Genomic DNA, 24,631 nt, shown 5'->3' with positions numbered 1-24,631 from the left:
TGTGCAACTTATAAACACAGGTGTGGCATCTATGTCCAAGGAAGCCATTGTTCCACTGTGTCTGGCATTCATCAGACCTATCATTGACTGCAATACTCCTTTGTTATGTACCTAACCAGGCATATCCAACAACTGGAATGTCCACAAAGGTTCCTCACTAAAAGAATACAGGGTATAAGTAAAATGTCTTATGCAGACTATCTAAAGGCCCTATCCCTATATTCTGTCTCCTACAGGCTTTTGAGGTGAGATCTATGCCTGGCATACAGGGCATTCTCAGATTTCACTCTGGTGGACTTCCTACTTATCCGCAAAACAAACAGCACCAGAATTACCCATTCTAAAGACTTAAACCTTGACTATGATATACATAGGTCCTGCTGGAGAGATAGATATGTATTCCAGAGACCACCATGTCTATGGAACAGGCTCCCCATCCATGTGAAGCAGAGTTCCTCCCTAACCTAATTCAAGTGTAACTTGGAAAATTGGATGGGAAACTGGAAATGCATCTCTGGTTTGGCACCTATGTCTCTAATGGACACAGGTAACCTGTAAATGGTTCATCTCTCAAACCCCTGGTTACACTTATCAAGGGTAACAGAACTTGTCAGAAATTTGGGATGCATGGCAGGATTAAAAAGGCCCTTGTGGTTGTTAGCCTAGTAAACACCTATGAACCTATGAACCTAAGGATGCAAACATACAAATATTATGATCAGAATGGAGTTGTGAAGAGTATTTTCCCAGAGTCGAGATTGTACATTGTGGAATCACAAGGAGTAGAGTTTATGCAGAATCGGAAGCATTTGAAACAGGTGTCTGAGCCTATACCACAGCATCTAGCCTGTGAGAAAGACTCATTATCTCAGAGTAAGTTCTCCTGTGTTCCAATTCCAGAAGAAGGTCCAGAGAATATTCCCATTCATGTGATGAATCCAGAACTTCCCGATATGAGTTCTTCACCGAAGACTGTCCCTGTTGCGAAATTCAGTCCAGATTGTTATGTTACGAGATCCGGTCGTATTTCGAAACTATGTAGCATATACATGGCGACTTGGACATGAACACTGTGTTTTGTTTCCAATGTCTATAATAATGCATGTCTAACTCTAATATTGTTTTTACCAAGTGCGATCTTTTTAAGAGGGAGGATGTAGATCAATGTGTGTGTGTGTGTGTGTGTGTGTGTGTGTGTGTGTGTGTGTGTGTGTGTGTGTGTGTGTGTGTGTGTGTGTGCATGTGTGTGTGTGCGTACTTTTAAGAAGCTATCCAAGGGCTTGCACAAGTGTATAAATACTGAACACGTGTGAGTCTGACTGCCATTTTGTAGTAAGCTGTTGAAATGTAAGTATGTGTGTATGTAAGGTCTGTCTGTTGCCATGTAATTTTATACACATAATGCCTAGCCACACTACTTCAGCAATGGATGGGGCAATGTAATGCAAAACTGTAGGTACACTGGAAGAAACTGAGTGCAGATAAGACAGTTGTAATGGCATCAAATGGAGGAAATCACAAGAAGCTGAGAACTAAGATATAAGGGAAGATACTGAAACAAGCTATCAGATTCAGGTACCTGGAAGGGGCAGTTAAGAAGGGAAGTCTGAAGGAGGAGGCCAAAGCTAGAAACAGAGTGGCTGCAGCTATATGACACAGAGAGCCAGGAATAGTACATGGCAGAAAAATGCCTAGGAAGCTTGACAGTAAGGAGTGCAGAAAAAGGGGTGCAACCAGTATTACTGTATGGTACAGAACCTTGGATGACTGATGCAGAGCATTTGAGAGGAAGCAAGAGGTGATGGAGATGAAGATCCTGAGAAGGGAAGTAGGACACACACTGTGGGGCAAAATAAGAAATGAGGACTTCAGGGATGTAGCCCAAGTAGGTCCAATTGCAGACAAGGTCAAAGAGAACAGATCACGGTGGTTTGGGTGCATGTACAATAAAGCAGAAAATAACCTATTGAAGAAGATTTCGGACAGACACAAAGAAGGTAAGTGGAAATGATGGCAGATGAGTGGATTGTGTGAAAGAAGATCTGTGTCAGTGAGCCATGACTGTCAAAGAAGTTAGAGTGTGTCACTGAATCGAGAGAAATAGCAACAGTTAATATCACACCCTGACCTCATGTGTCTGTAGCTTTAGTTTTAGTAAGGAATGGGTAGTTGTGTTTCTCACAGTGTCAGGCTTTATAATAGACATATAAGTAAGACTTATAAGTGGAAAATAAAGCATTTAGAGGACAGACTAGGAGAATTGTAGAATAAATTATGGGATTGTGAGGATATAGTTAGGGGGGAAATCTGGAGAGTGCAAACCAGAAAATGGTAGAGCTCCTGGGCATAACGATATGAGTTTATCTGACAGAAATCAGGGGAGAAAGTACTTTTATATGTCTCCAGGATATCTACATGGGCTACTTCACTGAAAGAACAAGGGGGCAAAAAAAGTTATTGTAAGTATGAAGAGTGAGACTTTGGGGGGTGTAAGCTGGCAGCCACTGCTGACAGACTGAGTAGTTTTTAAAATTATTATTCAGAGATTGTTTGATGGTCAAATTACATGGAGAGATAGTGATGTGGAGCTGTAGAGTTTTATTCTTTTTATTCTTAATGAAAGATGAAGTAGATAACATGATCTAATACATTTAACATAGACTCCAGATAGTGCAAGTTTAAAAATGAGTTTTGGAGTTTGCACTCAGAGAAAGTGAAGACCAAAGTGGTATTGTTATTTAACAGTATTAGAGACTAAGCAAATAATAGAGCTGTGTATGGACCAGTGATTATAGTGATCCCTAAAGAAGGGAGAGACAAGAGTTGTAAACTTTGATTGCAATCTCTTTCTGGCAATATTGGTGAAGAAAGTAGCTTTACTGGTTTCTAATTTTAATGTTTGTGATCAGTATTGGTTTGTTATTACTAGTCAAACATTTGATAATTAATGATGACAGCGCTGCTGTTGAAAAAGGCACAGTAAAAGAAGAATCCATTGGCGATATTAAGTTGACAGAGTGATATAATTTCAAACAAATTTTACTGAATTCACAAAAGTGTTGAAGGCAGTGTATAATATGCCAAAAGCCCGAGTTCAAATGCATGCATGCATGTGTCATTATCCCCCATGGTTGTTTGCTTCACACTCAGAACTATTGACTGCAGTGATGAGGGCATTGAATTTGAGAGGAAATAAATCACAGGAGGAGGAATTTAAAATATGATTATTTGTGGATGATATACTGATTTATCTTGCATGTTTTGAGAAAGATATCAGTTTTATTTCAGATGTTGGATTAATGGTTACATTAGAGCTGTACATAAATAAGACATGACAATTAAAATAACAGGTAGAAAGATGATATTCTAAGGCTTTAGTGTGGTACTGAAGAAAATGTTTGGTGCAATTATTTGTGCAACCCCCTAGAATTGTGTACTTTCCCAGCATGCCTAGCACATTTTCCCTTTGAATTTTATAAAATCAGTCAAGTACACGATGAGACAGAGACAGACAAAAATCTAATGTATCACAGAATAACTTGTCATTAAATGTCCATGATCCGGATGTATAGTTTGAGGCAATGCATCTTTTTGTGTCTTCTTTACATTCAGAGATATGAGACAAAATGGAAAATAATTAGACATTAGGGAATGAAGAAAAATGTGAAGGTATGCTATATGGTACATAAACAAAAGGAAGGTATTGTTACCTTATCTACCGAAAAAATGTATTAGGGTTCATGAAATAATTGTTAAACAGAAAAAAATGCATGAGCAGATAAACTATATCTATTGCTCAGTGGGGCAAACAGACTAGGAATATCAGAGGGAAATGGACTTAAGCATTGTTAAACAGGAAGGCCATATACTGGAACTACTGAGATGTCAGACCGAATTGTTACATATGTGAAAATAATGCACTAATATGGGCTTCTAGTACATTTCACCTTGAATATAAGGAATTAATTACAGCATGAAATATGGGATTAACAGATCCTTTGCTAGGACTGCCTCTAAAGGTACAGTTATTATTGCTACTAGCTAGAAGTCTAGTGAGTAGAACATTCCAAGGGGAGTAAACCTTATGGGAATAAGATGAAGAAAGAATGGGAACAGCTGTTGAGCTTTTGAGAGAAGAAATAGATGGGAATGTGGGACACTGTATTTTTTAATGCCAAGTTATACTACAAAGTTACTGCTTTTCAGGACATTTGGAAAGCAGTGTCTGTATAAATGTTTTTATACACCACAACAATGAAGAAGAAATGTACTGATGTTGCACATCACGGGAGATCTGAAGAGGGAGTGCTGGGAACTTCAGAGCATATGTTGTGGTCACGCTTAAAGTTGGCAAGCTTTAATAAATTTGAAAGGTATCATTGGACTGTTGTTGCAAGAAGTGCTATTAGGTCATGGCAATGAATGGAATTAAGTGGAATGAAATGGAGAGTGTGTAACAGTACAACATCAAGACTGAGTGCAATACAAAGGAAAGTGCAAGTATATATTTTGTGATGCTAGTGCATCAGTAACACAGCGGGTAGCGTGCGGGGTTTGCAAATTAGGAGACCCAAGTTCAAGGCTTCGTAAAATCTGCATGATGTGATGTCTTTAAACATACACAATCAATGAAATTTATTGTGTTTGGCATAATAGTTATGGTGATTACCTCAATGACACAAAATCCAGGGTTTGATGGTTACTGTCTGGTTATTGACTATCCATGTAATAGTCTGCAGAGCGATGGCCCAGTATTTAACTACGCACTTAAATAGACAAAATATGAAAATGGAAATCTGGTTACGCACCAGAAAGAAGATATGCCATTAACTTTACAGACTAAGAGTAAATTTTAAAAAATGACTTATTGGGAGAAATATGTTACCATTTGCTAACATGTAAAATGTATAGATTTCAAAACTGGAATGAGGTATATGCTGGATTGTGGATGAACCATCCATTTATGTGATAGCAGGCAGACATAACAGATTTGCCCTCTCTATTATGCAATAAAGGGAAATAACAGTCGAGTCAATTTAAGTTGATCTGATTTCATTTTAAGTTATATTAATTTGATTTACTTTAATAATTTAATTTGCATGTTATGGATTAATGTATCTTATTAGTAGATGTTCTAGATCAGTAAATGTTGCTAACATGTTGTTCTTATACTAAAAGCCTGTGATTAATAAAAATGTAATAAATGGGGATGAGTTGATTTAACTGGATTGATTAGTAAGAGAACTATCTAGATATTTAGGAAAGAAGATGTCTGAAGAGTGCACTAAAATTTATCAGTGTGTAGTGATAATGAAACGATGGGGAAGGGTAAAGAAAGTAAATGTTATTTTTATGACTGAATGTTTTATAAATAGTTATTCTTTTTATTGTGTTTATGTATTCATCCTCTGGTAACTGAGAAAGTCTGACTAAGCCAATGGCCCATTTTCAGTAGAGGCATGGGGAGAAAACCCCCGCAACAGACTCAAAATCATTTAAACAATAGTCGATAAGTAATTATGTACAAAGGGAAAAAAATTCCTGCAATTGATTTAACATTTTATTAGCTGATGAGCAATTATATACAAAGCGAGAAAAGCTGTGCAACAGATTACATATTTTACAATGAGCTGGGGAGAAAGGCTGTACAAACTCACATGAAAACATTTTACAATGGCTGATAAATGATTATATACAAGAGGAAACATGCCCTACAACAGATAAAACTCTTTGCAATAGATTGGAATGTACCTTATATGCAAGGGGATAAAAGGCCACACAACAGATTGAAATATATTTACAGAACATTACTGTCAAGGATACAATATGTACTGCAAATAGCAAGATGCTTTGCAGAAGTAGACAGCCTATTTCAAGTAAAAGTAATGTATATTTATTCAAAATATTACCTACATTTGAATAATATATGGAGGCAAGAAATATGATAGAGTATTCTGATGTGAAAATAGACAAGAATAATAGAATGAGATGGGAGAAGGAAGATGACGGAAGAAAAATTAAGAGCATGGAGAGAGCTGATTAGTATTATGGAAATGAAAATGTTATGGTAGGACATTAGTAGTATGGTAACATTAAAGTGTGAGATACATTTGATGTTAAGCCATTATTACCTGCCAAAATATAGAAGTGATAGTGACTAAGAGTTTGAAAGGCACAGTTATATTAAGTGGGTGGTCGTGCATCGGTTATGAGGGTTTTGCATGGACAGTTCCAGATGTCAGATGGATATGTTTTTAGACTGGTCTTGGCATTGAAAAGGTTGCTTTGCTTGTATGTCTAAGGGACAAAGGGACAGAGTCCCAGGAGTGGGCCACACAGAGGAATAGAGAAAGGATTCTGTTGAAAGGCGTGGTTTGTAGGTAGTGAGAAGCATTTTGGTTTCAGATCAAAGTTGCTTAGTAGGGGTATGTGTATGCAATCAGTCTAGTAAGGCTTTGCTTTCTTCTGGTTTATATATTAATTTGTGGACTAGGAGTAGTGGGGTATACATGAGTTGCTTGGGAAGAAACCATTTGGCCTCTGCCTCTGGCTAGGGTAATAGGGTTGGTGAGGTTTAGGACAGCTGTGGTAGTGCTATGCCCTGTCCTGAACTGGAAGTTGTTTTTGTTTCTAAATGTGCCACTAATTAATTATGAATTCATTATTCAAGGATTTTCCAATGAGGGGAGTGAATGGCAATGGATGAAAAGTTGGATATATGACTGGAGTTATCTCCAAGTGGCATGATGTGAGATTGTTTTTCCATATAGCTGGGACATGTGTTTCCTGAGTAGACCTATTTAAGAGAATTGATATTGGAAAGGAAATTGAGCCGGCTGCTATCTTTAAGTAATCACCAGGAATTTCATCTGGAACGAGTGTACTTATTTATTTTTTGAGGTATTTCATGATTGTTGTCATAGGCCCTAGTTGAAAGAAGACAGACAGAGTATCAATGGCTCTGGGAGATGAGACTGAGTGGAATGTAATCAGATTATTAGTGGAGGTTGGCTTGATTTGAGTTTGGTTGTGAAGTAGTTTAGTGATGCTAGGGATAAAATGATCAGTGAGCAATGGGGCTTGGGATTTGGTTGTCCATTTGAGACAGGGTGTAGTATTTTAGATATGGTAGCCCAGAATTGTCCAGAATTTTTGTATCATCTATTCTGCAAATTGGAGTAATAAAATATGTAATGATAAAATAATAAAGTTTCTTGCCAAGTTTGTTTTGGCATTTGACTTTATTTCATATGTATTTATATTTTTGAAGATTGTTTTCTGTTTTATTACAGCAGCATCTAGTGGCAAGATTTTTAGGATGGCCCAGTTATGAAACTGTAGTGAGGTGTTAAACAATTCAGGGTCAGTGTTGTTCATATTTCTGAGAGGATTTATATGTGTATTTCCTGTATGGCATTCTCTTGTGGAATATATAGGCAGATGATCACTATGTGTGCTTTCTAAGGCACTGTGAGAACTGATAATTGTTAGGGTTAATAACCAGTCCAGGGCGGTAGTTTTACCATTTTTTCAGGTTGATTCTGGTGGGATAAGTGATAAGTTGGGAGAAATCTTATAGGTTTACACTAGAAATAGTTATTGCAGAGGTGAGACTTGACCAGTCAATGTTAACATCCCCTAGTATAATTGTTTCTTTGTGTACATTGTGGAGTGGAAGTATGGTGTGGTAGATGGAAAAATGTGTGTTTATTGTGGTAGATTATTGCTAGTCCCCTCCTATTCCTGCTTTTTGTTTAATCAGTCAGCTCTAAAGATGTTAGAGCTGGAGGTAGAGTATTTCTGTGTTATTAATATTAGATTTTATCCAAGATTCTGTTATTGCTAATATGTCAGTGCAGTGATATTTTATCCATGCATGTGGGTCAGGAATTTTGTTTACAATGCTTCTGAGGTTCAAATGGTTGCTAGTAGCAGATTCTGTAGTACACTTGTGTAGCTGTGTTGTTTTAAGTTTTGTAAAACAGCTGGTGATGGCATTATTGAAACTTTTTTGGAGGTATTGAGCATTTTAGGTTTAATGAAGTTTGTGTAGTGATTTTTATTTAGCTGGGGATTATACACATCTGAATGGATGCAGGGTTCACTCTGTAATCATACGTCTTTTGGTAATAGGTAAAGTAGTCAGTTCTGTTTGGTAAGATGTAGAGCAGGTTAATAATGTCAGTAAGAGGGATGTTAGAGTGAGACACTGTATCATGGTGGGGAGAGGGGAGTTTAGGGTATGGTGTGTTTTACAGGAGAACATTTAGTTAGTGAAGAGCAGAGTAATGGTGTTGTCAGTTATAATAATAAGGAGATGTAAAAGGTTGTTATTGGTTGGATGGATTTTGGTAGAAAGAGTTGTTGAGGATAGGTTGTATTATTTTCTGAGTGGACCAAGGTACTTCTCAGTTCTCATAATGAGGAGATGTAAGAGGTTGTTATTGGTTGATTAAGTTTTAAGGTAAGGAAGTTGCTGTTGATTGGTAGAATTATTTTGTGGGTGGGACAAGGTATTTGTCTATTCCAGTAATTTGATGATGTAAGATGTTGTTATTGGTAACTTAGGTTTTGGTGGGAGAAAATTGTTATGGCTTGGTGGTACTACTGTGTGGGTGAAGCTAAGGTGAGAATAAATGTATAGGAGGGGTAGGTGTGAATTGTGGGTAGGGTAAGGTGAACTGAATGGGTTACATCTGTGTCCATATTGTAGTTTTGGTCAAAAAACCATATGTGAAGATTTCCTGACAAATTGTAAGTGTTTAGCTAATATTTATACTGCAGAAAACATTTTTATTCAAATAAACTTTATTTGTGATGTTGGTATTATTCTTAAATGTAGAGGTTAAGTTCAATACTGTTACAGGAAGTTTCTTTCTATGCAACAAGGACAAATATATATTACAGTGGTATAACTAGGGAAACTAGAGCAATATTGGGGTGATGCACTATTCTAACTGGGCGGGTAAATAACAGGTTGATTACATTTGAAAAAGGCACTGTTAAACTAGAAGCAGAGTCTCTAGTGGAGTTAGGGAGTGGTTAGGGAGTTGGTGTTGACTACATCCCAAGTGACTTGTGCATGGTGGTTAGTACAGCAATAGGTCAGATGGCAATAAAATTAAAAGTATTTAAGTGGACTTAGGATTATTTGTACCAGTTATTTTAAAAACACTAATACACAGGGCTGATAATGAGGGCTGAAATTGTGATTATCCTCTGTGAGGGTACCTTTTTTTCTTGTAGCTTGCTTACTGACTGCCCTCACAGTTGGAAATAATGCACATTAGGAGGGACTGATCGCTGTGTCTTGTTGGATATGCAAAGATTGCATTGTTAAAAATGTAGTGGACTTCCTTTGAGAGGGTAACTGCAGAGGTTTATAAAAAAGGAGGTGAGACTGGCACAGCTCTTAAACTGAAACACACAAAAAAGATGAATGTTACTTGACTTATTATTCTCACTAGTGCTTTGGCAATAGTCATCATGGGGAGTTCAAATATCTTTTTAAGTGCAAGAATGCACTTCTGTATACTCTTATCCAACAAAATACAATTTAATCATGATTAACACTTATTAGAGTAGTAATTATCCATATACATTAATAACTTTTGAAAAGACAAAACAAACAGAATGTATCCATGTTAACAACTTTAACATTTCAAAGGGTACACTTCATATTGTAGTCAAACATGCAAATTCATGACAAAAAAACAGCCAATTTACCTCTACATTCAAGCCACATGAGACAGCTGTATCACACTTTAAAATTAATCTTCAAGACATAAACAGTGGCAAAACATTGGCAAGGTAAGCAACAGCTGCATTCATAGCTCTGGCTGGATATTGTGGTGCCATTATAGTATATGAAGCACTACAAATAAAATAAATATTTTTGTAGTCATAGACTATTCCATTAAATACCATTAGGTATTTTTGCCATCTGTTAAAGAAGAGAAGGCATCAAGTGTTCTCTCAGAAAATTTTAACAACATAACATTTCTAAGGGAAATGCAGCAGATAGAGGAGCTAGTTTCATGTCAGACCTGTTCACCTGTTTGTGGAAGCTTTATGAGGTAAAGCTTCAATGGAGTTTGACTGGAGTCTTATGGCCATAATGAGAGCTTTCAGTTTCAGCAGTTTAAGTGGGAGTAGGACAGGTACTTGCCCAATCTCCTCTTTGTGTATACAGACATTTTGAAAGGTCTACAATATTTTCCATATGAACTACCAGATTCATATCACTTCACTGAAAGACCATTTCACTAAGACCAAATCACCTAAAGTTAATTTCACCTAAAACTCATTTCACTGACAAGTAATACTCTAAGGCAAGTCAAAGGTATATGTCCTTTTCCCCATTGTAGTGCAATCCTGTTGTTGGTATATATAGTTAGGGGGTGTGGGGGGGCACAGCCCCCCACATTGGGGGTGTGGGGGTCATAGCCCCCCCACCTAGTTGAGCTTTACCAAATAATGTAAAACCAAACCAGTTGGGTTTTACCAAATAATGTAAAACAAAACCAGATAGAAAACCAAATTAGGTGGGAGGGTCACACCCTCCAATGAGGGGAGCTGTGCCCCCCACACCCCTCCTAACTATATATACTAACATCAGGATCACACTACAGTGGGGAAAAGGACATATACTTTTGACTTGCCTTAAAGTACTACTTGTCAGTGAAATGAGTTTATAGGTTCATAGGTTCATAGGTTCATAGGTAGGTACTAGGCTAATGGCCCTAGGGCCTATATAAGCCTAGCCAAATGGTACCCTGGCTTTTGCCACCCAAGAAAATTATTTCCCTGTGCCCCTGTCAAGCAGAGCCACAGAAGTGATCCCTGGGTTGAATTTCCTATCTCCCATCCAATCAATGTGTATTTAGGTGAAATGAACCTTCAGTGAAATGAACTTTAGCTGATTTGGTCTCAGTGAAATGGGTGTCAGTGAAATGGTCTTTCAGTGAAGTGACACAAATCTGAACTACCTTATGTTTACAGAATGAGGGATTCCCTTAATTTCATTTAATTCCCTTTGCTTCAAGACAACAGAGAACACAAACGCAATTTACACAAGGAGTAAGTTGCAGAGTAAGTCCTAAATCTCATGACCAGGCTTAGGGAGCCCATCTACCAGAACTGCAACAGCAACAAAAGGTCTGGCAAGAATGGACAGCTACAGCCCAAGAATGCATAGATGGTATTTCTTTGTGTTCAACAGCATATGGTAAAATCAGAGGGTTCTTGTAAGAAAGGTAAGTAATATCAATTTTGTGACAGAGTTGAAACACAAGCGACAAAAACACAAACTCTACCATGTTAATTTGATAAAGCTATACTATAGTAGAGAAACACTGGTACTCAGTATTTGCAACAGATTACAACTGGAATCAGAGAAGATCTTGTTGAAGACCTCATTAAAGCTTATTCTGACACATTAGTTGACAAGGTAGCACTTTCAAAAAAATTAGAAGCTATCTCCTACCCAGGTTAAAGAAATCTGAGCAATACTACCACAATCTGGAGACATGTTTACTGCTAAGCCATGCTGTACACACCTAATGCAAGACTATAAAGACACAGAGACCAAACAGCCAACCAAACAGCTTTCCAGAGTAGGTCTTAAAAAAGTCAACAAATCATACCTGAGGAGTTTCAGGAAATGCTGGGTTTTGGTTTTCCCAGAAATTCAGTAGTTCTCAGGCTTCACCAGTCCTGTTCATACCAGTGGGAGATGAAAGCACTAAGCTGTTGTTGACTATAGGAAATTAAACACTCACTGAGATTTAGATACTCACCCATGCCTAAGAAGGATGAAGCTTTTGAGCAGTTGGGTGGGCTCCTGAATTTTACTCATATTGACTTGTTACCTCCTTGAGTTGTATAAGCTCAACAAAATATATATTAGGGTGGGAAATGCACCATCAGTTTTACAGAAATGGATGGATCACATCCAGGCAGGAGATGGAGATTATGCTATTGCTTATGTAGATGATACTGCAGTTTATGGTCAGCCCTGGCAGAAATATGTGTGACATGCTATCAAGGTGCAGAGCAGATAAAAAAGATTAGGGATAGTGATCAATGCAAAGAAATTTCAGGTGAGAATGCCAGTAAAATCTTATTCTAGTCATCCCATGTATAGTGACAAGCTCCAACCTGAGTCTGTTATTTATTTATTTATTTATTTACACTTGTTTACCTGGTAGTGTCCGACTGGGCTAGTAGCCCATTTTCAGTGGAGACCCGGGGGAAAAGCTCCAAAGACAGATAACCAAATACTGAGTTACATAATCGTTCATGAAAAATCATTACATAAGTATAAGATTAACAAAACAGTGAAAAGATAAGTAATACATCATAGGAACACAAATCGAATCATGTAAACCACAGGAAAATCATGATAACTGTGTGAAAAAAAGTTTGAGACCAAAAACAGTGAGCATGCCTAATGAGGAGGTGTGTGCACATGTAGAGCTAATATAGTGAGTAACAATGAGGAAAAAACGAAGTACTGAAAATAGTTTGAAACTATGGAGAGTGAGGGGATGGACTACTAAAGCCTTGAAGAATAGATAAATTAGCTAATAAAGAAAAAATAAAGAGAATGTAAAAATGAAAAAAAAATGACTAAAAAATGATGGGTGTAGTCGAGGACATAGTAGGAGAGAGGAGTTATCCGGGGGAGCAACAATGACAGAGCCACTTGCTTTTAAGGTAGTCTTTTATTTGTGTTTTAAAGGAAGAACAGCATGGGGTGTTTTGTAAACTTAGTGGTAGGGCATTCCAAGACTAAGCTATTTTGTATGAGTAGAGGGAATCACCATGGTTGTTATGTGATTGTGTTATTTTGAGCAGTGGTTGAACTAGTCCGTTACTTTAAAGTCTGAGGTTAATACAGGATTAGAAATGACACAAGACACCAAGGCTCAAACTTAACAATTTATTAAACAAGAACTTACTAAATAAACAGTAAAACAAATACTAAATAAACAGAAAAACTAATAGATCATGTACTTACAAGCATATGCATAAACAAAATCATCTTTGCCACTGATAGGGAGACCTCATTCCTATCCAGTGCATCTATCTGTTCAGTCAAGGCAAGGCCGACACTGGCAAAATGGCTCTGAGCTCAGTTCAGGCTGGTGCTGTGATCAAATCCGGATGATGATGATTTCCATTTTAGCCTTTGAGCTTTTTATAGTCTTGAACAAACAACAGGGTCAACAGGTTCAACTAATGACATATTGATCACAAGCTCATCATGAGTTGATGGAATATTTTAGAAAATTACAGATCATTTTCTAAGTTGTAAACAAGTCTTGTAATGTCTGGTCTTGTGCCTTACTTCCCTTTTTCAGAGAACAGTTAGCTCACAAACTTGTGATATAGTTCCTCCTTGAAATCCCCATATTCTGGTAAACATCTTTTAAGCTGATAAACAACTTATAGGTTAACAAAAGTTCAGTTATACCAGTAATCAGTGAGCAAGGCCTGCTCTTAAGCATGTTGTATTGTTACAATATTAGCAGCATATAGTGAGGTAGTGGCATGTCAGATCTACAAATAATCAATCTAGCAATAATTAAACATACACAGTGATATGTGGCTCGAGGCATAACAAAAACTGGTAGACTGTGTGGATCCGTCACAGTGGTGTATCAGAAAATCTAAGGGATCTGCTGTTTACTTGTAGTTGGACTAGGTTTCAAATTGTGGGGCAGCTATTAGGCTTGTGTATGATTTTATCGGTGAGGGTAAGTTGGTTTAACATCAACAAGTTGGGGATTTCTAGCCAGTTAAGTTGTAGTAGAGCAGAACAATGGTGGGCGTTATGGGGTTGATTGGTGGCAAACATAGCAATTTTGCTATAGCAAGTTTTTAGATCATAAAGATCAGTCTTGCATAAGTTGGTGAAGATTTGAAAGCAATGGAGAAGTGTTGAGAGAAGCTGAGATCTAGCTGTGGCTAGTCTGGCTTGGGGTGTTAGGTAAGGTTTAGCTCTGTAGAGAGCCCACGAGTTTGGAGTAGACCTTTTTAATAGTAAGTGAGATATGAATATCAAATTTGAGACAGTCATCTATTGTAATACCTAGGAGCTTGGCCTGGTTTGTAGGTTCAATTTTGGTACCATTGGTAGATTGAATAAAGAGGGGGTAGGGAACTTTGCTTGGAGGTTTTGTTAGTAAAATTATTAATCTGGTCTTATTAGGATTGAGGATGAATTGATGATTTGACAGGAAAGTTTCAATTTCTAGGAATGCTTTTTGCATCTTTTCTTGTAATTGTTGAGGGGAAGGGGCTGAGCAGATAAAAAATGTATCATCTGCATATTGTATGATTGAGGCAAGTTGGGTTTCTGTATTAAGGTTATTAGTAAAGATGATAAATATCAGGGGGCCAAGTATTGAACCTTGGGGTACCCCGGTGGATATTGGGAGTAGTGGGGAGAGATTGTTCTCCCATTTAGTAACCTGTTGATGGTTTGATAGATAACTGTGAAACCATGTCAGGGGTGCTGGACAGACTGAGTGCAGCAAGTTTGTATAGTAGTAGTTGGTGGGAAATGGTGTCAAAAGATTTTGACATGTCCAGAAAAATTGCAGAGACTAGTTGCCCTTTGTTCATGAGGTGATGTATAGAGTTAGTGAATGATAACAAGTCTTTATTTGTGCTGTACTGGGGTATAAAACCATGCTGGGTGTTGGATAGGAGGATATTTGTGGTAATGTGGTTAAGGAGTTGTAGCTGAATGCATTTATCTAGGCTATGGGCGGGAGGATAGCTATGGGGTGGTAGTTTGAGATTTATCTAGAGGGGCCACCCTTGTGGAGGGGGATGATGTGAGCAACTTTCCACAGGAGAGGCACATATTGTTCTTTGATGGAACGGTTGATTAATATAGAGATTGGATAGGTAATGGATGGAACTGCTATTGTTAGGAATTTGTTTGGTAGTTGATCAGCTGCTGGGCAGCAGGATTTTAGTTTACTTAGGAGTTTTGTAATGTAAGACATTTGAATAGGTCTAAAGGGGAAGGAGTTTGTACTACTGAAGGCAGGGGAGGGGAGTGTGAGAGTTAGTTGCTTGTGATTATTAAGGAGGCAGGAGATGGAGTTGATAAAGTTAGAGTTAAACTTGTGAAGCTAAGGGTTCAGAGGTATTGATTGTGGATGGAGTCGGGGTGGTGGATTTATCAGGGTTGAGCAGGAAGTTGATTGATTGCCAGACATTTTGTGGGTTGTGAAGGAATTTTTGTTGGGAGATTTGGAAGTAGTGTTTTTTATCATTGTGGATATTTTTCTTGGTTTGGTTTCTTAGTTGCCAATAAGTGGTGAGGTCGGATTTGTTTTTGGTAGATAGCTGTATGGCTCTGTTTCTGTCTTTTTGTTTAATCAATTGTTTAGTGTCAAAAGGGAGCCATGGTAATTGTTTGAATTTTTCTGGTCAAGGCTAGGCTGTTTAGTATTTCAAGAAACTTATTGCTAAAGAATTCCACTGCAAGATCAAGATTTAGGCTATGTAATGGTGACCAATCACTGTGTTTTAGTAATAGATTAAAGAGATCAGGGGAGAAATGTTTCTTACTATGGATGTATTTGAATGGATTGTAAGGTTGAGTTTGAATTCTTTTTCTAAGTAGAAATGTAGGGGCATGGCCACTAAGGCTGATAGGTAGGCAGCCAGCTTGGAGACAGGTTGGGCTTGTTAGTATCCAGTCAAGTAGTGACTCTTTTTTAGAGTGTTTGTCAGTGTGGGTTGGACAGTTTATAACTTGGGAGAAATTATACAGATTTATAAAGTTGGTGGAGCAGTTAGAGGAGAAACAGAGCCAGTCAAGATTAAAGCCACCATGGATGATAGTTTCTTGATTAAAAGTACGGGTAGACCACGAGAGGAGAAGTTTGATGTTGGGGAGATTGTTGCCAGGGGAAGATACATAGCTATGATAATCATTGTTTTATGAGGATTTATTTGCAGGCATGTTATAAGGAGTTCAGCATTAGGGATGTCTGGAGTTGTACAGTTTAGTTTTTCTAGCTATAGAGAGTCTTTAAACATAACTGCTACACCACCACCTCTTTTGTTTAGTCTATCTTGTCTAATAATGCTATAATTATTACACATAATTTCTTTGTCTTTGATGTGAGGTTTTAACTAGGTCTCAGTAATAACAGTAATGTCAGGAGAGTAGGTGTGTAGGATAGCACGAAATTCAGTAATTTTATTCATAAGGCTTCTAAGGTTGATATTTGCTATTAGTAGGTCAGATTTGGAGGTGGTTGGTAGAGAGATGTATGACTGTGATCTAGAAGGAGTTTGGTTAGAGGAGTATATATGAGAGTTTGAAAGGGGCAGTTGAGTTGTGGGTAAAATGTTGCTGGGACCGGGTTGGGATGAATGTCTGCTTGTAATTTGATTTGTTTAAGGGAGTGCAATAGTAGATTTTTTTAATTTGCTAATAGCCTGATGGAATCTGAAAGTGGGGGCATGAGGGTTTGAGGATTTTAAATGTTTGACTGAATAAAGGAGAGAGTTGGAAGTGTTGTACATTTGTGAGCAGATGTGGCTGTAAGGTTTGGCTAGAGGATTTTGGTCACTTTGAGTTTGTGCATGAGGGTCCTGGTAGCTAGGGCAGAAACTATGGTGGTCAGTGGCTTCATAGGCCAGGAAGAGAAGCTAAGATAGAATAGTGTAGTAGTACATAGAGTAGTAGTGCTTCATGTTTGGTAGGATGGTTATGAAAGACAGAAAAAAAAACAGAAAAATGGTGGTATAGGGCTGAGTTAAATAAAAAGGAGGGGAGAGGTATTCAAGGCTAAGATGTTAGATAAGACAGGGAGGTGGATGAAGAGCAAGTAGTTGTAGAGGGAGGGGTGGGGTTGAGAACACTGATTGGAGGAGAAAGAATGGGGTGTGGTGTTGCTAGGTATAAATGTAAGGAAGGGGGTGGGTGGGAATGGGGGTAGGGTAGGGGAGCAAAGTGAGCCCGAGCACATAGAGGGTGAATGGAGTGGGACTACACCTGGAAAAAATATGGGGAATCAGCAAAAAAACAATTTACAAAGCAGGTAAGTATAGTGCCTGAGAATGTCAAAGGCAGGAGGAGATAGAGAGAGACTACAGAGCCATCCAAAAAGTATTTCTCAGGGAAAGCTGGCAGTAAAACAAGAAATAGAGATGCTAATATAGGGAACCAAGGTGTGGTGGATAGGAAGATTAGGCAGAAAGATATGTACAGTAATGGTCTGAGGTAAGAGCAGCAGAAAACAGAGCTATCAATAAATATGTGGGTGTAGTGAGCAGGTGAGAGCAGGTTGGGAAAAGGGATGAGGGAAAGGTTAAGGATGCAGTCGGGTGATGTGCAAGCAGCAAACTAGCTGTGGACAGGCAATACTAGAATGAGCTAGGCACCAGTAATGAGAAATAAGTAGGACATACTTTATTTACATGGTACAGTAAAAAATAACACTGTAGTAGGGATTGAAGTTGTGTTAAATTTTAGTCAAGCAAAAGTTGGTTAGGATCAGTGGGCTGGAACAGTGTGCACTGTTAACCTGAAAAAGAGAGGAGAGAAAAGAGAGAAATTAGAATACAGGGAGACTAAAAATAACTTAAAGGTACTGGAATAGGAGAGGCAGATTAAATGAGTGCGCATGTGCAGGGGTGGGCTGGAGAAAGCTGTCTGAGTGTGAGTGAAAGAATGACTGGGCTTGCTAAAAGTTACGTTAGTAAAATAACTAAGATTAGAAAGGCAAGGGAGGGCTACAGTTTTGTGAAAAGGAATGAGTGTAGGTATGTATGCATGGGGGGCAAAATTAAGATAATAAGGCTGTAGAGAGTTATAGAAACAGCAGTGACGTTCAATGTAAAAGGTGTGGGGGTACTGTATCAGCAGAAAATATTGCCTATTAAACAGGCATTTTAACTAATGTTAGGCAGCATATCCTGTAGAGTAGCAACTGGATGGAGTCAAAACAAACTAAATAGGCAGCAATAGTAGTGATTTAGCATCTAAAAGCAGTCACATAAAAGTAGGGACATGAGATGTCTGTACACAGTAACAATATGTAGTTGCATCTCAAGTAGAACAGAATTTGAAGCTTGGCAAGTAAACGTAATTAGCAAGACCCTTGTATATACAGTAGTAGCAAATGTGTATGTTAAAAACAAACATATAAAACAGTTAAGGCAGAGGCAGGAGCAACAATATGGTAAAACCAGGTAGACTAATTTGAAGCTGGCATTACAATAAATGCAGTCTAGCATAATACATCCAGTTGGCAAATCACAGACATATCTGCTACAGACAATAGTTGCAGTGCTACAAACATCCTACAGAGTTTAGTGTTTTTCCAAGATAAAATATTAAATAGAGTATCCTAGGGACTACGCAGGATAGGTGACAGTTACCTGATGTTGGCTGAAATAAAATCAGGTTGCAAAGGCATACATCCAACAAAATAAAGTAAAAAAAAAATTGGCTGTTGCACACCACTGGCTATACACACAGGTACAGGGGGAAAAGAGCTAGAGAGAAAGATGGCACAGAAACGGGAAATAGAGAAGATTTAAATGCCGCAAAGCATTATGAGTAAGTCTACAAAGACTGATAACATAAGGAAGTAGAAGTCAGAGAAGGAATTAAGCAGGGATATAGACAGACATAAATAGGGTAGGGAGAACGCAAGGGTAAAGCTGAACATAGAGTTAACATAGAGTTTATTCAGGCATGGCCTACCCCAAATACCAAAAATACAGGTTATGGCATCTGTAGGGACAGCACTGTATTATATAAAGTTTGCACTTCACTATAGCATCACAACCTATATTTTTTTTTGAAAAAAAAAAACCTCAGATAAGGTAATTTAAATACCAACCAGTGAGCAAACATTCCATAAGATCAAGGAGGCCATGAGTTGACACCCTTTACTAACAAATCCTGATTATAATTATTATAACCAAGAAATCATCAAGACATTAGAGGCTTCAAACTATACACGGAGTTATTTACTTAAACCATGTCTCTTCAAAGAAAAAGAAAAATATATCTCAGTCATGCACTTCAATCAACAAAGGACTCATGTAGCTGTGATAATGAATATTTAAGGATATTTTCAATGTTTTAAAAACTTCAGCCCCACCTATGTGTCAGAAAATTCACAATGGTTATGGAACACAATCCATTAAAGGGTTTACACAGAGTTAGTGAATGAAAAGGTAAGCTTTCTCAGAGGGAGCTCATGATTACAATCTTGAAATATGACAACCCAGTCCAGAAGTACAGTTAAAAATGTCATTGTATTCAACCTATCAAGACAGGGAGTTGGGTAGTGTAGGTTCAGTCACAGCCCAGACAAATATACTCATAAAAATGGATGCATCTAAAAAGCAAGCTTTAGTCAAGAAATTTGAGAGAATTAAAAATGCTGTATAAAATTTGTAATTTACTCAGTGAGGATGCAATGCATTAACTATGTAGAGGGCAGAAATGAAATATAACTTGCAGTTGTTTTTCCAACAAATATGCAGCAAGGATATGAAATGGAAAACCTGTATAAAATCTTTAATTGTTTTCTCAATAAATATGCAACAAGAATGTACAATGTGTTCATGTGTAGAGAACTAATTGTTCTCTTCTGTAGAAATTGCAGCAGTGTCTCTGAAATAGAAACTGATTCTTACATACACACACACACACACACACACACACACACACACACACACACACACACACACGCATAGTTGCAGAACTCCGGTCTTATTTACACTGTTAACCGTCATATGGGATTAGGCTCATGACTTCTGTATCTAATGAAGAAATCTAATATTAGTATAAAAGTACTGCAATCATTGTCTCCTAGTGTTGCCTCAGTCCAGGAAACTCCCCTGGCATGCCATAAATAAATGGAATTCCTTAGTTCAGGAAATCGGTTATTCTATGGACACCAGCCGACAAGACAGAATGCCTGCTTTCAGCATTAATATGATCACATCTATGGAGGCTGCCTGTAAGTCATCTCCAGCTGCCAAATGGTCTTTTACCAGAGATAGCTATAAACCAGTTATCTTTAGTCAGTAGAGAGTCAGAATTAGTTTGCTGAGAGTAAATATTGTTTTAATGCCATGTATTTTTTTAAACAATTAATTTATATTTCTGTGCGAGAAAGTGCATACCTTATTTAATTATTTATTAAAGATTGTTTACTAGGGTAGTGCAGTGATCAGCATGGAGCATTTTCACTCACAGCCCAGATGAATATACTGATAAAATGATACAGAAATAAGAAAGGTAGAACAAAGTTTTATGAAGTGTAGTGCAACACCTGATCACAAGTTTGTCTTCAAAAGTTAACATTTGTAATTTACAGTATGCACACGTAGCTTGTAAAAAAAAAAACCAGTAAGTTAAACATTCACCTTAGATGCGAGGGAGAAAGATCACTTTTACATAGTATGTGCGGATACTATTGTTTGTATATGATTGCCTAATATATTTAAGAATTACATTATTACATTTCATAAGCTTGAGACAGGCTGAATACTAATACACATAAAGTTTACTTCACACACCTGGAAAATTGCTACTGTTGAAATATGACTTTTTGAAAAGAGAAATATTGCTTAGCTGTAGTTGCTATAAGTTAATGATATGGCTGACTCACTTTAAGAGTGCAACTAGTGACTGCATTGTTTTGGTTAGAGGTAGCATGTTACATTAAAGCAGGAAAGAGTAGCGGCACTGTAAAAGGTATAACTAGCCTTTTTTCAAAATCAGAGTGTGTGTGTTATTCTGTGTGTGTGTGTGATATTGTGTGTGTGTCATTGTGTGTGAATGAATGCAGTAGGTTTTGACAAAATATATTTATTCTTGTTATGGCAGTACTACAAAGTACTGGCCAAGAGGTAGGTGGGTATATCCTTGTGAAGTCAGTGGCTATAATTGTTTTAAATTTACACTGTGGAGCCAATTTGGGTTTAACAGGCTTTAGTCCTAGCTCAAAGCAATGGTGTTGTTTTTCTGCTCAACTTAAAGGCAATAACCTCTCAGTTATTATTGCACTCTGGCTGCAGTGGTGTGGAACATACCCTACTACCCTAGACTGTATGAATTTGATGGCAAACGTTTTTCTGTATGGTTTCATATTCTGAGTAGTATATGGTCTGCATGATGACCTTGCTTAAACTTTTCACATCACATTTTCATGGTCTTGTTTACTTTTGGATAGTTGCACTTGCAAACAGACCTTTATCTCTCTGTTCTCCCTGTGAAGTATTGAGAGAAATCTATTATTTGAATCACACCATTTTATTCCTGCATGATCTTATCAAAATGTGTCAATTTCAGTGGAAACATGAAATTGCTTTCATATCATCAAATATAACTGCGTGCATTTTTAGGCAGCAGAGAAAAACAATCATGGCAATGTGACACTGTAATCTGATACAAATAAGTAAAACTTCTCCTGCAGCTTTAAAGCATAGTCGGAAAGGACACAGACTGACTGGATACACCAAGCAATTCAATTTTGCCTATGCTCTACTTCAATATTACTGCGCTACTCTGATATAAATACTGCAGTGCATATATAAATAAACGTGAATGAGATTCCCCAACAAAACCATGGAGTTCATAACAGTTATAGTACTAAAAGTATTGCTTGGCAAACTAAATAGTCATAGGCCAGCTGTGTGCTAGCCATAATTCATTTCCCACTACTTTCCTGCTTTAAACTCATCCCTTTTATCACTGGAATTCTGATTGAAATTCTAAGCATGTTTCATCAGTGCAAGCTCTGACCTTTGTGAACAGTAAATTTCATTTTTATAAGCATTTTACGAAATGATTTGAAATTTGTTCAAGACTAATCAGGAAAAATGTTTGCATAGAGCTGGATCTTGGTAGTAAGGACTGGAACCTTGAATATATGTCCATTCTTAATGTACATTTGTTTGTATTTGTTTTGATTTTGTTATATAAATGATTTTCAATTTAATTCATGCTCGACAATTAGCCCTAAAACTAAAACTTGCTAGTGTCATTGTTGACTAATACTACCTGGTTAAGTTTAACATTATTGTACTGATCGTACATTTGTTTATTTTAAGTGGAATATGGAAAATTAAAACTACATACATAACGTTATTATTGTTTTACTGTTTACTGTTCAGATGTAGCTATGACTGCATTTGTAAACTCTAGGAAAATGCTTAAACATTGCTTGTTTCTTTCATTGCAGACTGTGTTTGTTCACTTGAGAATGCTACATTTTCTGAAGTCTCATTTTTGTTGACATTTAAAGTATCATGTATCTGTAAGCCCAAACTGGTAATCTTAGTGCTGCACTATATTGACTCTGATAATGTCGCCAGTCAGACTGAATGGTGTATTGGGGTTCAACTACTTTCTCCAAGTTTTTGGGGAAACAGGAATGTGGCCCTGCCTATTTATGGGGCATTGGTTATGACATATCTGGAGTAGTCTGTGCATCTCTAATGTCCTTTTAGGAAAAGGCAGGTGATAGTGTAGGAATGAGTACAGAGGGATATGATTAGGGTGATTTGAGGAGAAGATGGTATGACATACATGGAGTGGCTAAGGGAACTTGACTTCTTTACTGAAAAAGGTAAGGGAGAGGGAAAATAAAACAATCATATAAGGCACCAAAGAAAAATCTGGTGAGATAACCTTAGAAATTATGGATATGTACTAGAGGAAATTAGCATACAGCAAACAAAATAATCAGGGATATGACTACAAGATCAGGGGAGTAAAGCTTAATCTTGAATTGAAAAATATTTTTTGACAAAGAAGATGTTAAATGGATGACATCAATTATAGGAATGGGCGGTAGAATCTAAACGAGTGAGTGCTTTTAAATCAGCTTTAGATTCCTTAAGATAAGGGGTGGAATGTTTGGGTGTATGAGAAGGGACATAGCCACCTCAAGGTAAGTGCATCATTTAGATAGGCTCAGAGAAGCTAATTTACGTTATGTTACATTAATGATATGTTATGTTGGGTTGTGTTATATTATGAGATGTTATGCTATATTGTGTTAAGCTGTTTTTTAGGTTTTGTTATGTGATGATATAATATGTTATGTCAAGTTATATAATTTTATGTGATGTTATATTGTGTTATGTGATGCTTTATTATGCTTTATGAAGTTGTAGTATATGGAGTACACTGATTACTCTCTGAAATCTGGAAAAATACAAGCTTTTTATGCCCTTCTCTGACATCAAAGATGTGCATTACAATTTTTCTTTTACTTAGTTTCTAGATGTTATGACCTAGTCTCATGCAAGAACATTGACAATGACTATCAGAGAACAGCATTGACAGTACTGAGAAGCTAAAACAGCTTTAAAAGCTGTAAAACATTTCTTAATGCCACACATAAAAGTCAGACTGAAATGTTTAACAACACTTAGCTAGTGGCAATCATCACTGTAGCAGCACTAAGAGTTTCTGTCAAAGCTAAGTTGGCGGCCATCATCTGTGTGGCAACACTATGAGTTTCTGTCAGCACTTATTTGGCACCCACCATCAGTGTGGCAGCATTAAGAATTTCACATCTATCAATGCCATGAGGCACTTCACAGTCGTACACTTTTTTCTTTAAGTTGTAGTACGTTAGAGGAGCTGAAGCCCCAAGTACTTCAAATAAATATAATAGGGTCAATACAATCAAAATGATCTAGTTATGTTTTCTCAACTTGTTTTAACCTCTTTGTTCTCAAGCCAAATTTCTTGACATCCAGTATCTTCAACACATAACAAGTTTGCTGTGATATGAGACACAACATTTATCCACTGAATACTATGTTATCGTACATTATGTTGTATTTCTCCTTTATGTGTAGCAATAAAGTAGTCATTTGCTAGTCTATCACTAGCTGATACCATATCACAGGTAATGTACAACATAAGCCATTGAGCAGAAATGAAGATTTACCATCTCAGTCTCATCTTCCTCACTTTAACATTTGAACCCTGCTGTTAAATATTTTAGGAGATGGCATGAATTATCCTTCCTGTCATCTTCCTTATTAGAAAATATAAACCCCTATCCCCCAAGTGCTATAGATTATAGTCTTTTAACAATAATGTTCTAATCCACAGCTGTCTCTTCCCCTTTAATAACCTTGCCCATAAATTCTGCAGCTTAGCATCTCTTCTACATTTCCTGGGATTCCAGCCGTATGTAGCCCCTACAATTAATGATGGGCAATATATTTGATTATTGTAATTTAAAAGAAAATCAGGAAAAATATACAGTGCAGTTTGTGTGTTTTTAGTACAGATGAACTTGTCTAATTTAAGTATCGGTCATAAATATTCAGAAGTGATGATGGTCCAAAACTAATCAGTTCTCTTTGATCTTCAGTGACTGGTTCATATACCTTGCTATTTTTTCCCTGTAAATCAGAACTTCTTAATGTGTGGTATACATGAAAACACGTACTTTTTCTCCTGAGTAGTAGGGAGTAAAATACAAACCAGTAAGCAAACAAGAAAGAGTATCTAGGAGAGGAATTGTTCTGCAGCAGTGACCTTTCTGATTCTCACTGTTAATGTTTCCTTCCTTCATAGAAAACAAGTGCACAAAAATATGTGTAA

The sequence above is a fragment of the Protopterus annectens genome, chromosome 17.part0 (assembly GCF_019279795.1).
Source record: "Protopterus annectens isolate FY-2018-M chromosome 17.part0, PAN1.0, whole genome shotgun sequence".
Taxonomy (NCBI): Eukaryota; Metazoa; Chordata; order Ceratodontiformes; family Protopteridae; genus Protopterus; species Protopterus annectens.
Note: the sequence above shows the minus strand (reverse complement) of the source record.